This window comes from Coregonus clupeaformis, unplaced genomic scaffold (genome assembly GCF_020615455.1).
Source record: "Coregonus clupeaformis isolate EN_2021a unplaced genomic scaffold, ASM2061545v1 scaf3474, whole genome shotgun sequence".
NCBI lineage: Eukaryota > Metazoa > Chordata > Actinopteri > Salmoniformes > Salmonidae > Coregonus > Coregonus clupeaformis.
The window spans coordinates 19,906-32,114 of NW_025536928.1; the positions used below are offsets into that span (position 1 = coordinate 19,906).

Below are 12,209 nucleotides of genomic sequence, written 5' to 3' on the forward strand. Positions count from 1 at the left end.
TTTCCCTACTTTGAAAATAAACTTCAAGATCCAAAATGCCTTGTTTCCTCTACGCAGTCCCTATCACTGCGAACGTGAGGATCAGATAGGGTGGGAAATGATTCTGGACCGTGAATATTCTCTGGCATTAAAACCATATTTTATTACCATAGAAAATGTTACATTATAACTTTAGACGCGTATTTGCTTAGTTTGAACGTGGTCCCATCCTTAAGTGACGATCTTGTGTAAGATTCGCAGAGATAAGGAGCGTTTTGAACTCGGTTAGTTTCTGCTGCCTGTTGCTCAGCTGCGTCTGAAGAAAACCAGCATCGATAAGCGTCGGTTCTGTCTCTCCATCTGCAAAATGCCACGGGATAACAAGACGTCTCTCATTCAGAAAATAGCCAGCCAAGCCAATATCACATTTAAAGATTTCAATGCATCCGCAATTGGGGACAACAAAGTATTCTTGGACAACCGTGGGGATCTAATCAACCTGCTGACCGGTCAGGGCTGCAGACCTGAAGATCGCGCAGATGAAACCGAACGGCTCCCATTCCGACCAAAGCCCACCCGTCACGTACATGCACATCTGCGACGGAGTCGTTCAGTATGGGGGTGTTTCTACTGAACAGCGGGGCTTCCATCCCCTCCACCACCACCCGGGTATGAACGGGATGCTGAAGGTTCTATACGGAAGGTCAGTATCAGGTGTTTTGACCTGTTGGATAAACCTCCGGCCCAGTGTCGTAGTAAATATATTATGTTATAGCTTGGTCTGGCTGAAATTTTGTGCATGACCCATCTTGTGTTGGGCCTTGGATTTAATACAATGGACAAAGACTTCTATCTTGTCGGCCTTGTCAGCAGGTGGCTAAGAACAACACCCACGCCATAGGTCTCTCAGTCCTTCCAACTCACGAGTTCTCCCATGACACACACAAACACAAACACACACACACACACACACATTATTACTGATAACACACGCACACACAAAATCCCCCTCTTTCGGCTGAACATTTTCCCCAAAAAGACACACACACACACACACACATTATTACACACACACACATTATTACTGATAACACACGCACACACAAAATCCCTTCTTTTAGGCTGAACATCTGAAGACAGACAACCCGACTCAGAGCCAATGCAATGGAAGTGACCTCGACCAACTCATCAGGACCAATCAGAATATCAGAACTCCTAGAATCAACCTACTTTATTTTATTGTATAAAATGTCAGCACACAATGTTTAGGGCGCGCTCTCAGATATCTCCCTACGAGATTGACGGACGGGTCCGTGCACGCGATTCTCAGATATCTTTACCTCTGAATAAACTGCCTCATATTATACAATTATCCACCGTGTCCGAAAGTCTCTACTTGGTCTCCGTTCTCAGTAAACTTGTTTTATCAACAAAACTTGGTAGCAGAGGGTGGTTTTCTAACTCTGAATTCGGTCCATAAAAGTTGATAGAGACAGGAGACAAGTAAGAGACGGATCTGAAAGGACGGGTGACCTGTCCGCAGGAGCAGCCGGGAATCAGCTCGCCTCAGGAAACTGATCTAGACGGCCGGCAATACAAAGGTAAGCAGAACCTGTTAAAACAAAATCTGCATATTGTATTATAGGATAAACCCAAATTATGATCAGTAGTACTGGGCGTGAGTATGGATTACTGATAAATTTATAACATATCTATTATGACTCAAAAAGGCACATATGTGAAGATATCTGAATTCTTTAGGTTTTTACTGTTGAAATGTGACTCTCTAGAGAGGAGTCTAGTTACAGTGGTTCACAAGAGAAGGACCGACTTTTATTTTCTGTTGAAATGTGATTCTCTAGTGAGGAGTCTATTTACAGAGGTTTGGTTCACTAGAAATGGACCCTTTTATTTTTACTGTTGAAATGTGACTCTCTAGGGGAGGAGTCTAGTTACAGAGGTTGAGGTTCACGAGAGACGGACCCTTTTATTTTGCTGTTGATATCTGAAATCTTAGGTTTTTACTGTTGAAATGTGACTCTAGAGAAGAAGTCTAGTTACAGTGGTTTTATTTCCTGTTGAAATGCGGCTTTCTAGTGAGAAGCCTATTACAGTTTTTGGTTCACAAGCGATGGACCCTTTTTATTTGATCCACAAGAGAAGGATCTGGTGACTTGATAAAAAGATTCAGATAGTCGGGGTTGAGTTAATTCCGTGAGAATCCAAGTCCAGAAAAGGTTCTCCCGACTAGACGCCAGTTGAATGGTTTAAACGACTGGGAGTCTCCTTGAGGAGAATCAAAAAATATATAATAAAAAATACAAGTTCAGATAGTCGGGCAATTTGGTTGACGTGGCACTCCAACTATATGTACTGTGAGGAACTTAAACTGAATTCGTGTGTTGATGCTGATATGTAATGAAAAATGTAATTGTTGAAATGATAACCTGAATGTTGTGTAAGATTGGCCGTTTCATGAGACTAACTAGTTGATAACTTTTAAGAGGACCACCGAGTCCTATTTTGCCTGTTATGTAGCCGCTGCGCTAAAAGCTGACTTGAACTTTTTTCCCTCTTGCGGTGTTGGTATTTCAATAATTCCTAGAATTAGATTGATAATTGTTTTGAAGCGCTCGAGTTTGCTAATATATTCTTCCAAAAGGGCGATTCTGATACCTTTTGGGAAAATATATAATAATTCGAATAATTGAAAAACAATAATAACTTTTGCTAAATAATTCCTAAAATTAAATTGATAATTATTTTGGGAGCGCTTGAGTTTGTTAATATATTGTTCCAAAAGGGCGATTCTGATACCTTTTGGGAAAATATATAATAACTCGAATACCGGAAAAACAATAATAACTTTTGCAAATAAATCCCTAGAATTAGATTGATAATTATTTTAGGAGCGCTTGGTTTGTTAATGTATTCTTCCAAAAGGGGCGATTCTGATACCTTTTGGGAAAGTATATAATAGCCTCGAGAACCTGAAAGACAATAATAACTTTTGCAAAATAATTCATGGGATTAAATTGATGATTGTTTTGGGAGCGCTCGGGTTTGTTAATATATTGTTCCAAAAGGGCGGTTCTGATACCTTTTGGGAAAATATATAATAATTATAATAATTGAAAAACAATAATACCTTTTGCAAAATAATTCCTAATAATAAAGCATTGAACATTTTTTGTGTACGAGGGTGGGACATCAGAGATAAATCTCAGTCAGCGCCAAGAATACATTGCTGGATTCGGCCAGTGACGGGCTAAGAGCACCAAGATAGTCTAATAAACTGTATAACCATGGCAACCACTAACGTCCCAAAACTCAAATTTAATGAATATCTAGATCAAAGAATACAGGATAGGCGGGAGGGGAAAGAACAGTATAAGACAGTAAATAAAGTGTGGGAGGGAGTGAAACTCAAATGGACACAGGCAGGTTACTTTAGCGGGGGTGCCCCGTCTAAAGGGCAACTCATCTCTATGGAGATAGAGCTAGGGGAGGCAGTGAGGGAAGGAACAGAAAGTGAAGTGAAAAGGAAAAAGTCTCACTTATTCAAGAAGGAAGGGACTAAACACAGAGAGAGAGCAGAGGCTGAGCTAAGGATAGGTACGTGGGCAATTGAGGAAACACGACAGAGCACACCCATACAAGAAACCAGACATGATGGGTGTGGTGATTGAACCCACAACTGAGACAACACCAATAGTGGGGACGCAGTCCATGAGTGACATACCAGCGCCCTCAGCACCACTGTATCCGACCCTGCCACAGGAAGCGAGAGAGCACACCACCCGCATACACACCCACTCCTCCAACTAACCCTTATAACCCATTCCTAAGTCCTGCAGTGGTACAAGCGCCTGTGTTCGTGGTGCAAGGAGGACACCTAGTGGGGAACATGGCACTAAGACCATACCATTGCTCTTCCAATGGGGCCCTTCCAATTTGAAGCATCAATTCCTATATTGTCCCAACTGTCCAATCAACCTATTAGGAAGGGACCTATTGTGCAAACTGAAATGTTCAATCTACCTTATCGAAAAGGGTGTGGAGGTTTCCATTGATCCCATTACCTCCACACCAGTTCATCCAGTTAGGGTGCTGATGCTACCCATCATCCCAACCCCAGTGCTCTCCCTGACCCAAGAAATATACTGGTTGAAGTGCATCGAATCCGGCCAAGGAACCCCTGAGGTTCAATTCAAGTTCAACCAGCTGAGACAACTCATTTACACATTTCACCCATACAAGACTCCTCAAGCTGCAAATCCACTGTACACTTAATGTGACTGATAATGATGTCAACCCCATATACCGATGACTGGGATGAAAACATGATGCACCTGACACCAACAATCAGATGTTGTACCATAGTGTGTGGACAGGAAGGAGTGGCTGCTCGGTTATCCTACCTTCCCATTTGAAATCCTGGTACCTACTGGGCGAAGAATCTGCTCCCCATGTTACACTGGCAGTTGGAAACGGTTTTGAAGCAAGGAGCCTTGGGCCTATGATCAGAAGAGCATCCAAACTCCAGTGGGAACCCACCCAAACTCCAGGAATAACCAAAGCCACCACTGAGAACATGTGGAGGTTTATGACAGTTGACACAGAGGAACATTGCCTTCCTGAACGTTTGACCGCTCCCAAGACACCATGGTAAACCTTACACAGACCACCCCCTCATCACAAGCACTGCTTTCCACCATTGATGAAGGCATATGGACACACACCCCATTTGATGTTGGACAACTACAGGTGGCACCAGTCACCATCACCTTACTCAACCCTGATCAAATTCCTATCTACCGAACACAGTACCGTCTGAAACCTGAACAGACCATGGGGATCAAACCAACCATAGATGGGTTGTTGGGAGCTCGTGTCATATATCGCACTGTGTCTCCATGGAACACACCAATCTTACCAGTCTTGAAAACAGGAGGTGAAACATACCGGATGGTACAAGACTTCCGAGCAGTGAACGACGTCACTGCACCCATTGACCTACCTGTCCCTGACCCTCACATTACACTGGGTAATCTCTCACCAAAACACCAATACTTCACCGTTGTGGATCTGGCTAATGCCTTCTTCAGCATTCCACTGGATGAGGCTTCACAGCCTCTCTTTGCCTTCACATATGAACATCAACAGTATACGTATTCGGTTCTTCCACAGGGTTACAGGTGTTCTCCCGAATCTTCAATCATATCCTAAAGACACACCTGGCTGAATTGAAAATCCCTGAAGGAGTGATACTCATCCAATATGTAGATGACCTTTTGCTGGGGGCTCCCACATCTGATCTCTGTCTACAAATGACAAAAAACCCTACTTGACTTCTTGGCTGTCAAAGGCTACAAGGTCAAAAGAGCAAAGTCCAGTCCTGTCGCAGAACTGTCCTTTTCCTTGGCAGAGAAATCTCAGGAGAAGGTGCTGGTCTCTCGGAAATCCCACCGAGATTCCATACTCCATCATCCACGTCCCACCACAGTGTCAGGCATGTTGTCCTTCCTGGGGTTGACAGGGTACAGCCGTACCCACATCCCTGACTACACATCCAGGACTGAACCACTGAGAGAAATAGTGAGAGAAGCAGGACCAAGAAACTTACACTCCTCACTTACCTGGACACCTGAAGCATCAACAGCGTTTGCTCTCCTAAAAACCGATCTCTCGGTGGCAGCAGCTCTGACAGCACCCGACTACAAAAACAAATTTCATCTTGATGTTTCTGAAAAGGAGGGGTTCACTTCTTCCATCCTTTTTCAGAAACAAGAGGGGGAGAGAAGAGTACTGATGTATCATTCCTCTAAGTTGGACCATATTGAAGCAGGTCAGACAACATGTTCCAGGTACGTGGCTGCAGTGGCAAAAGCTATTGAAAAAACCGCCCATCTGGTAATGTGCCACAAATTGGAAATCCATACGCACCATGGGGTTGCAGCATATCTGATGAGCAAGGAATTCACGTTCAGCGCTGAAAGAAAGAACAAAATCCAGAATAAATGCACCCAATCACACATTACTTTTGTCAACTACCGACAAAAACATGGCAGACGCACTCAATGCAGAAGAAGGGTTGGCACACTCCTGCGAAGAGAGGGCGGCACAGGAACTGAAACTGCGACCAGACTTGGGAAACAAACCCCTTACCAATCCTGATCTATGGTTGTACACCGATGGATGCTGCTATAGAGGAGAAGAAGGGAACATAGCAGCATATGCAGTGGTACAGCAGCTTCCAGACGGGTCACACGTGACCCTGGAATCAGACATCATCCCACAACCTGCCTCAGCCCAACTAGCCGAGATCATTGGTTTGACTCAAGCCCTGGAAAAGGCTGAAGGAAAGATTGTGAACATCTACACTGACTCAGCATATGCTCATGGAGCAGTCCATACAGATGGACCACAATGGGTCAGACGTAACTTCACCACAACAGGAAACCTTCCGATCAAACACAAGGCACAAATGGAGAGACTGATAAAGCAGTCTCACTACCTGAGCAGAGTGGCCATCATGAAGTGCAAAGGACATCAGCAACTCAAGAACAAAGTCAGCGAGGGAAATGACGCAGCTGACAAAGCAGCCAAGAAAGCTGGGGGCTACACTCCAAGACAGATGGTGCTGCAGACTCAACCAGCTAGAACAGAACTCACAGACCAACACATAAAGGAACTACAATTCACAGCGGGCCCGTATGAGCACTCGGTATGGGGACAGATGGGAGCCACCAAAGGACCTGATGAACTTTGGAGATGCCATGACGGCAGGTTGGTGGCCCCAGCTAATCTCTGTCCCGGGCTGTACGTGAGGCTCATGGGCCCACCCATGAAGGAAACTCAAAACTTTACAGAAGGTTTCCCATATTTGGTGGCACCCACACATTAAGGACATGACAGACTTGTTTTGTGATGAGTGCAGCATTTGTGGCAGCCACAACCCAAAGAAACCTTTCCAAACACCCATGGGTTCATACCCAGTACCTAATGCATGTTTTCAGGACATTAGCATAGATTACACTGACATGGGGGCTGATAATGTAACTAATGGGAAAAGGTACTTATTGGTAATGGTAGATCGATTCTCCAAATGGGTTGAGGCAATACCAACAGCACGTGAGGATGCTAGGTCAGTTATTAAGTGGCTGCAGACTGAACTCATACCAAGGTATGGGGTTCCAAGACAAATTCGATCCGACAACGGGTCCCATTTCAGTAACCAACACCTGAGACAGGTGGAGGAGAGGTTCGGCATTGTGCACAAGTTTGGGTCTGTGTACCGGCCGCAATCTCAGGGGCCTCGTGGAACGCGCCAATCAAACTTTGAAGGCTAAGATAGCCAAGGTATGTGCAGGTTCAAAGTTGACGTGGGTTGAAGCTCTGCCCCTGGCGTTGATGGCCATGAGCCTCTCCAGGAGCAGGCACCCATCTCTCTCCACATGAGATTATGACTGGTAGAGTCATGCCTGGTCCACCAAGGGAGGGAGGTCATATGCCCGCCCCTTGATGTACAATAAATTGTAATGTCTGAATATGTGAGAAAACTAACGGAGCTCTCTGCAGCTCTCTCCAAACAGATTCACAAGGTCCAAGAGGGGAGCTGGACGGGAGATCCGGCGCTGCTGAAGGTAAAAGTTGGCGACTGGGTAAGGATCAAGGTTCACAAGAGAAAGTGGCAAGATCCCAGGTGGACTGGACCGTACGAAGTGAAGGAGGTTACTTCACACTCAGTCCAGGTCAAAGGTAAATCAGCGCACCTTGGCACCACTTGACACATTGTACACCAGCACCAACTCCTTCCAGAACCCTGACTGAAGTCGAAGTGATTTAATCACATTAAATTCGGATCAAATTCTTGACACCAACACTATCTGAATATGTGGAGGAGACTCCCATCTTCAGATACTGGAGGGGGGAAAGACAGAGGAGGGACAGACCACCATGGGAGAGACTGGGGTGCTCTGCTCCACTCCTTGTTTTGTTGATTGTAACTATTGGGGGTTACTCTAGGAATCATACTCTGGTCAGTACAGCACATGACACAGACACCCATTACACCCACTAGTAAACCTAACGACACATTCAATGCCACAACCATACGTCCGACCAACCTGCACTCCGCACATTGAGCCCAGATCAGAATGTAAGCCACAGCCACCACGTAAATAAACGACAAGTTGTCTCTAACACCCTTTCCTGTAGGCCCAGACAATTGAATAGAAGCACCACATTATGTATACCCTTTAATGTTACCACTACTGCGACAGTGCCGTGGGTAGACTTCAGAGACCTTTCCTACTACCGTGACTGGGACTGGTATATGACAGTGGGGACACCCATAGCGATTGGACTTGGACAAACTTGGTATGTGAGACTAATTATGACTGGTCCAGTTGCACCTCTACTACATTAGGAAAACAATGGAGGAAACTCTTGACTTTGACAAAAAGCTCTAAAGGACTCAAATTTACTATCTATCCTGGTATTGCATTGGGCTGCCAGGACTTTAGACTTGCTCCTTATGTAAGCTGTACCACTGCACCAGTCTATTGGAAGGTTCGAATTTGTCATATTAATAACACAAAAGCACAGGCTATTAATGAAAATGGTAATAAGAATAATTCTATTATTTTACTTACCACTCCACCTACTTTGGATGATGTAATCCTGACCGCTACAGGTGTCTCCGGCCTTTCTAACAACTGGCTCTTGTTGACTGAGGAAGCGGCAAAGGTGGCTCATCAGAGTTGTGTGGTTTGTATGGAGGCACGGCCATTGCTTCGCATTATCCCTGCCGCCATTACGCCAGAATGCTTCCTGTCTGTCATGAAACATGACAACCCTTCCGCCAATTGTACACTATGGGACGTAGTTCATCCCTTGGTTACTAAAGCAACTAAGAAACCAATTTTTTCCTATCAGGTGGCTAGAGCTAACTTTACCTGTGTTAATCTCACGAAAGGTCTACCATTGTTGGGTATGGTACCTGTTGGATGGTGTCGGTTTATCTATACGCCTAATGCTGAGTTTAAACCTGTTTCCAGGGCTGATGTCTGGTGGTGGTGTGGAGGCGTTCATCTGTTTGATGGACTGCCTGGAAATGCCACAGGCACCTGTGCACTAGTCTCTCTTTTGCTACCAATTTCTGTGTATCCAACAGGTGTTCAGGAGCTGGTGACCCATGTGTCTGACTTAATTCCTACCAGGACCAGGCGCGCTGTGGGCCCTACTCATGGGGACCCAACCTACATTGATGCAATTGGGGTCCCTAGGGGGTACCAGATGAGTATAAATTGATTGACCAAGTAGCCGCAGGTTTTGAATCTTCATTTTGCTGGTGGTGCACAATTAATAAAAATGTTGACAGAATCAATTATGTCCATTTTAATGTTCAAAATTAGGCAATTGGACACAACAAGGTTTTGAGGCGGTGCATGGCCAGTTGGCTGCGACCTCTCTCATGGCTTTCCAAAATCGTATTGCTGTCGACATGCTCCTGGCTGAAAAAGGAGGAGTATGTGCTATGTTTGGTGAACAATGTTGTACCTTTATTCCCAACAATACAGCCACAGATGGCAGCTTGACTGTCGCCCTGGAAGGGTTACGAACTCTTAATGGCAAAATGAAGAGCCACTCAGGGTGGATACTTCAATGTGGGACTCTTGGATGGATGCGTTTGGTAAATATAAAACGCTTGTTTCTTCTATACTTGTATCCATCTCTGTTTTTGCTGCAATTCTAGTGCTTTGTGGATGCTGTTGCATTCCATGCATACGGACGCTGACAACCAGGATTATAACCACCGCTATTGATCCACATCCTGCAGATAACGGTCAGATGTTTCCTTTGCTTGCTATTGACGATGCTGACCAAGGATATCTGGATGATGAATAGCATCTAAGCTTTGTCACGTCTCTTGTGAGACGTGAAGAGGGGGGAATGTAAAACTTTATCTTCTGATAAAGTTTTCCCTATTTTGCCAATTACACTGTTAGCTTGTGTCACGTCTTAAGTTTTCCTTCTTTACTGTTACTTGGTCACGTCTCTGGGGAGACGTGAAGAGGGATTTGTCGTAGTAAATATATTATGTTATAGCTTGGTCTGGCTAAAATTTTGTGCATGACCCATCTTGTGTTGGGCCTTCGGATTTAATACAATGGACAAAGACTTCTATCTTGTCGGCCTTGTCAGCAGGTGGCTAAGAACAACACCCACGCCATAGGTCTCTCAGTCCCTTCCAACTCACGAGTTCTCCCATGACACACACAAACACAAACACACACACACACACACACATTATTACTGATAACACACGCACACACAAAATCCCCTCTTTCGGCTGAACATTTTCCCAAAACACACACACACACACACACACATTATTACACACACACACATTATTACTGATAACACACGCACACACAAAATCCCTTCTTTTAGGCTGAACATCTGAAGACAGACAACCCGACTCAGAGCCAATGCAATGGAAGTGACCTCGATCAACTCATCAGGACCAATCAGAATATCAGAACTCCTAGAATCAACCTACTTTATTTTATTGTATAAAATGTCAGCACACAATGTTTAGGGCGCGCTCTCAGATATCTCCCTTACGAGATTGACGGACCGGGTCCGTGCACGCTGATTCTCAGATATCTTTACCTCTGAATAAACTGCCTCATATTATACAATTATCCACCGTGTCCGAAAGTCTCTACTTGGTCTCCGTTCTCCAGTAAACTTGTTTTATCAACACCAGTCGGAGAGTGAGACCCAGTTCGACCCGCCGCTGCTACCGTTCCAGAAGGACTGTCTGCGGCGAGCTGTGCTCAGGGCCACCACGTGGTTCACCCATGACAGTAGTCCGTGTATCTTAACCCCGCATAGGGAGAACCTGCATCAGATCGGCGCGGTGGATGGACCTGCTGTCTTCCTCGACATCCTGGCACCTCCGTATGACCCGGAAGATGGGAGGGACTGTCATTATTATCAAGTCTTACAGACTGTTCCCGCGCAGACAGTAAGGTAGAGCCGCAGAAGGAGTGGGAGGAAGAGACGTGGTTACTAGAGATAGGCCAGCCTGATGGCTTCTGGTGTGGGGGTGAACCATACCTCGGGCCCAAGGTCTCCTTCTAATGTCTGTGTTGTAAAGGGAGGGATACCAGTGACCAAATAGGGGCTGCCAAATTACTTTCAAAATACTTTGAATCGTTTTGAGTGGGACATGAGTTGGAGCAACTGAATGAACTGCAGGTGTCTTGGATATGTCTGGGATAGGCTTTTAATCACCTTATTAGTTTCAATATTGAACTTTCTATATCTCCTGCAAACTTCCAAAGAAGATGTTTTCATCCTGACCAGGCTCAGAAACTTCCTATGCTCTTAACACCATTGTTTGTAACTGAAAATATGATATGCCTTATGTGAGTATTGAATGTAAACTTAGAAAGCATTTATCATTTCTTGTTTCCAAGTGCACACTACATTTTATATCTTTCATTGATTTATTCCAAACACATATGTGTGTATGTAAACACTTATTCTAGCTTTGTTTATGCTTTAAGGTTTTTATTTTTTTGGACAGCTGAAAGTTCTACCAAAACCTTACTGCATATATATCAGGATATACATCCCCCTTCCTGTATCACTCCTCTGTTCTGATCACTCCTGTTCTGATCACTCCTTCCTGTATCACTCCTCTTTTCCGATCACTCCTTCCTGTATCACTCCTCTGTTCTCATCACTCCTTACTGTATCACTCCTCTGTTCTGATCACTCCTTCCTGTATCACTCCTCTGTTCTCATCACTCCTTCCTGTATCACTCCTCTGTTCTCATCACTCCTTACTGTATCACTCCTCTGTTCCGATCACTCCTTCCTGTATCACTCCTCTGTTCTGATCACTCCTTCCTGTATCACTCCTCTGTTCCGATCACTCCTTCCTGTATCACTCCTCTGTTCTGATCACTCCTTCCTGTATCACTCCTCTGTTCCGATCACTCCTTCCTGTATCACTCCTCTGTTCTCATCACTCCTTACTGTATCACTCCTCTGTTCTGATCACTCCTTCCTGTATCACTCCTCTGTTCTCATCACTCCTTCCTATCTGGTCAGTATATAGGCTACTGTATGTTTGTTTTAGATGGTTTTAGTTACTAAATGTTTGTGGAGCAATAAACTGTATAAGGTCCTTCATCAGTATCATCAGTATC

General features: G+C 44.7%; 1 pseudogene; it reads left to right on the forward strand.

Annotated features, from left to right (window-relative positions):
* The first annotated feature begins 254 nt into the window (after window positions 1-254).
* On the forward strand, window positions 255-11,789 carry LOC123490036 (annotated as a pseudogene).
* The last annotated feature ends 420 nt before the right edge of the window (window positions 11,790-12,209 follow it).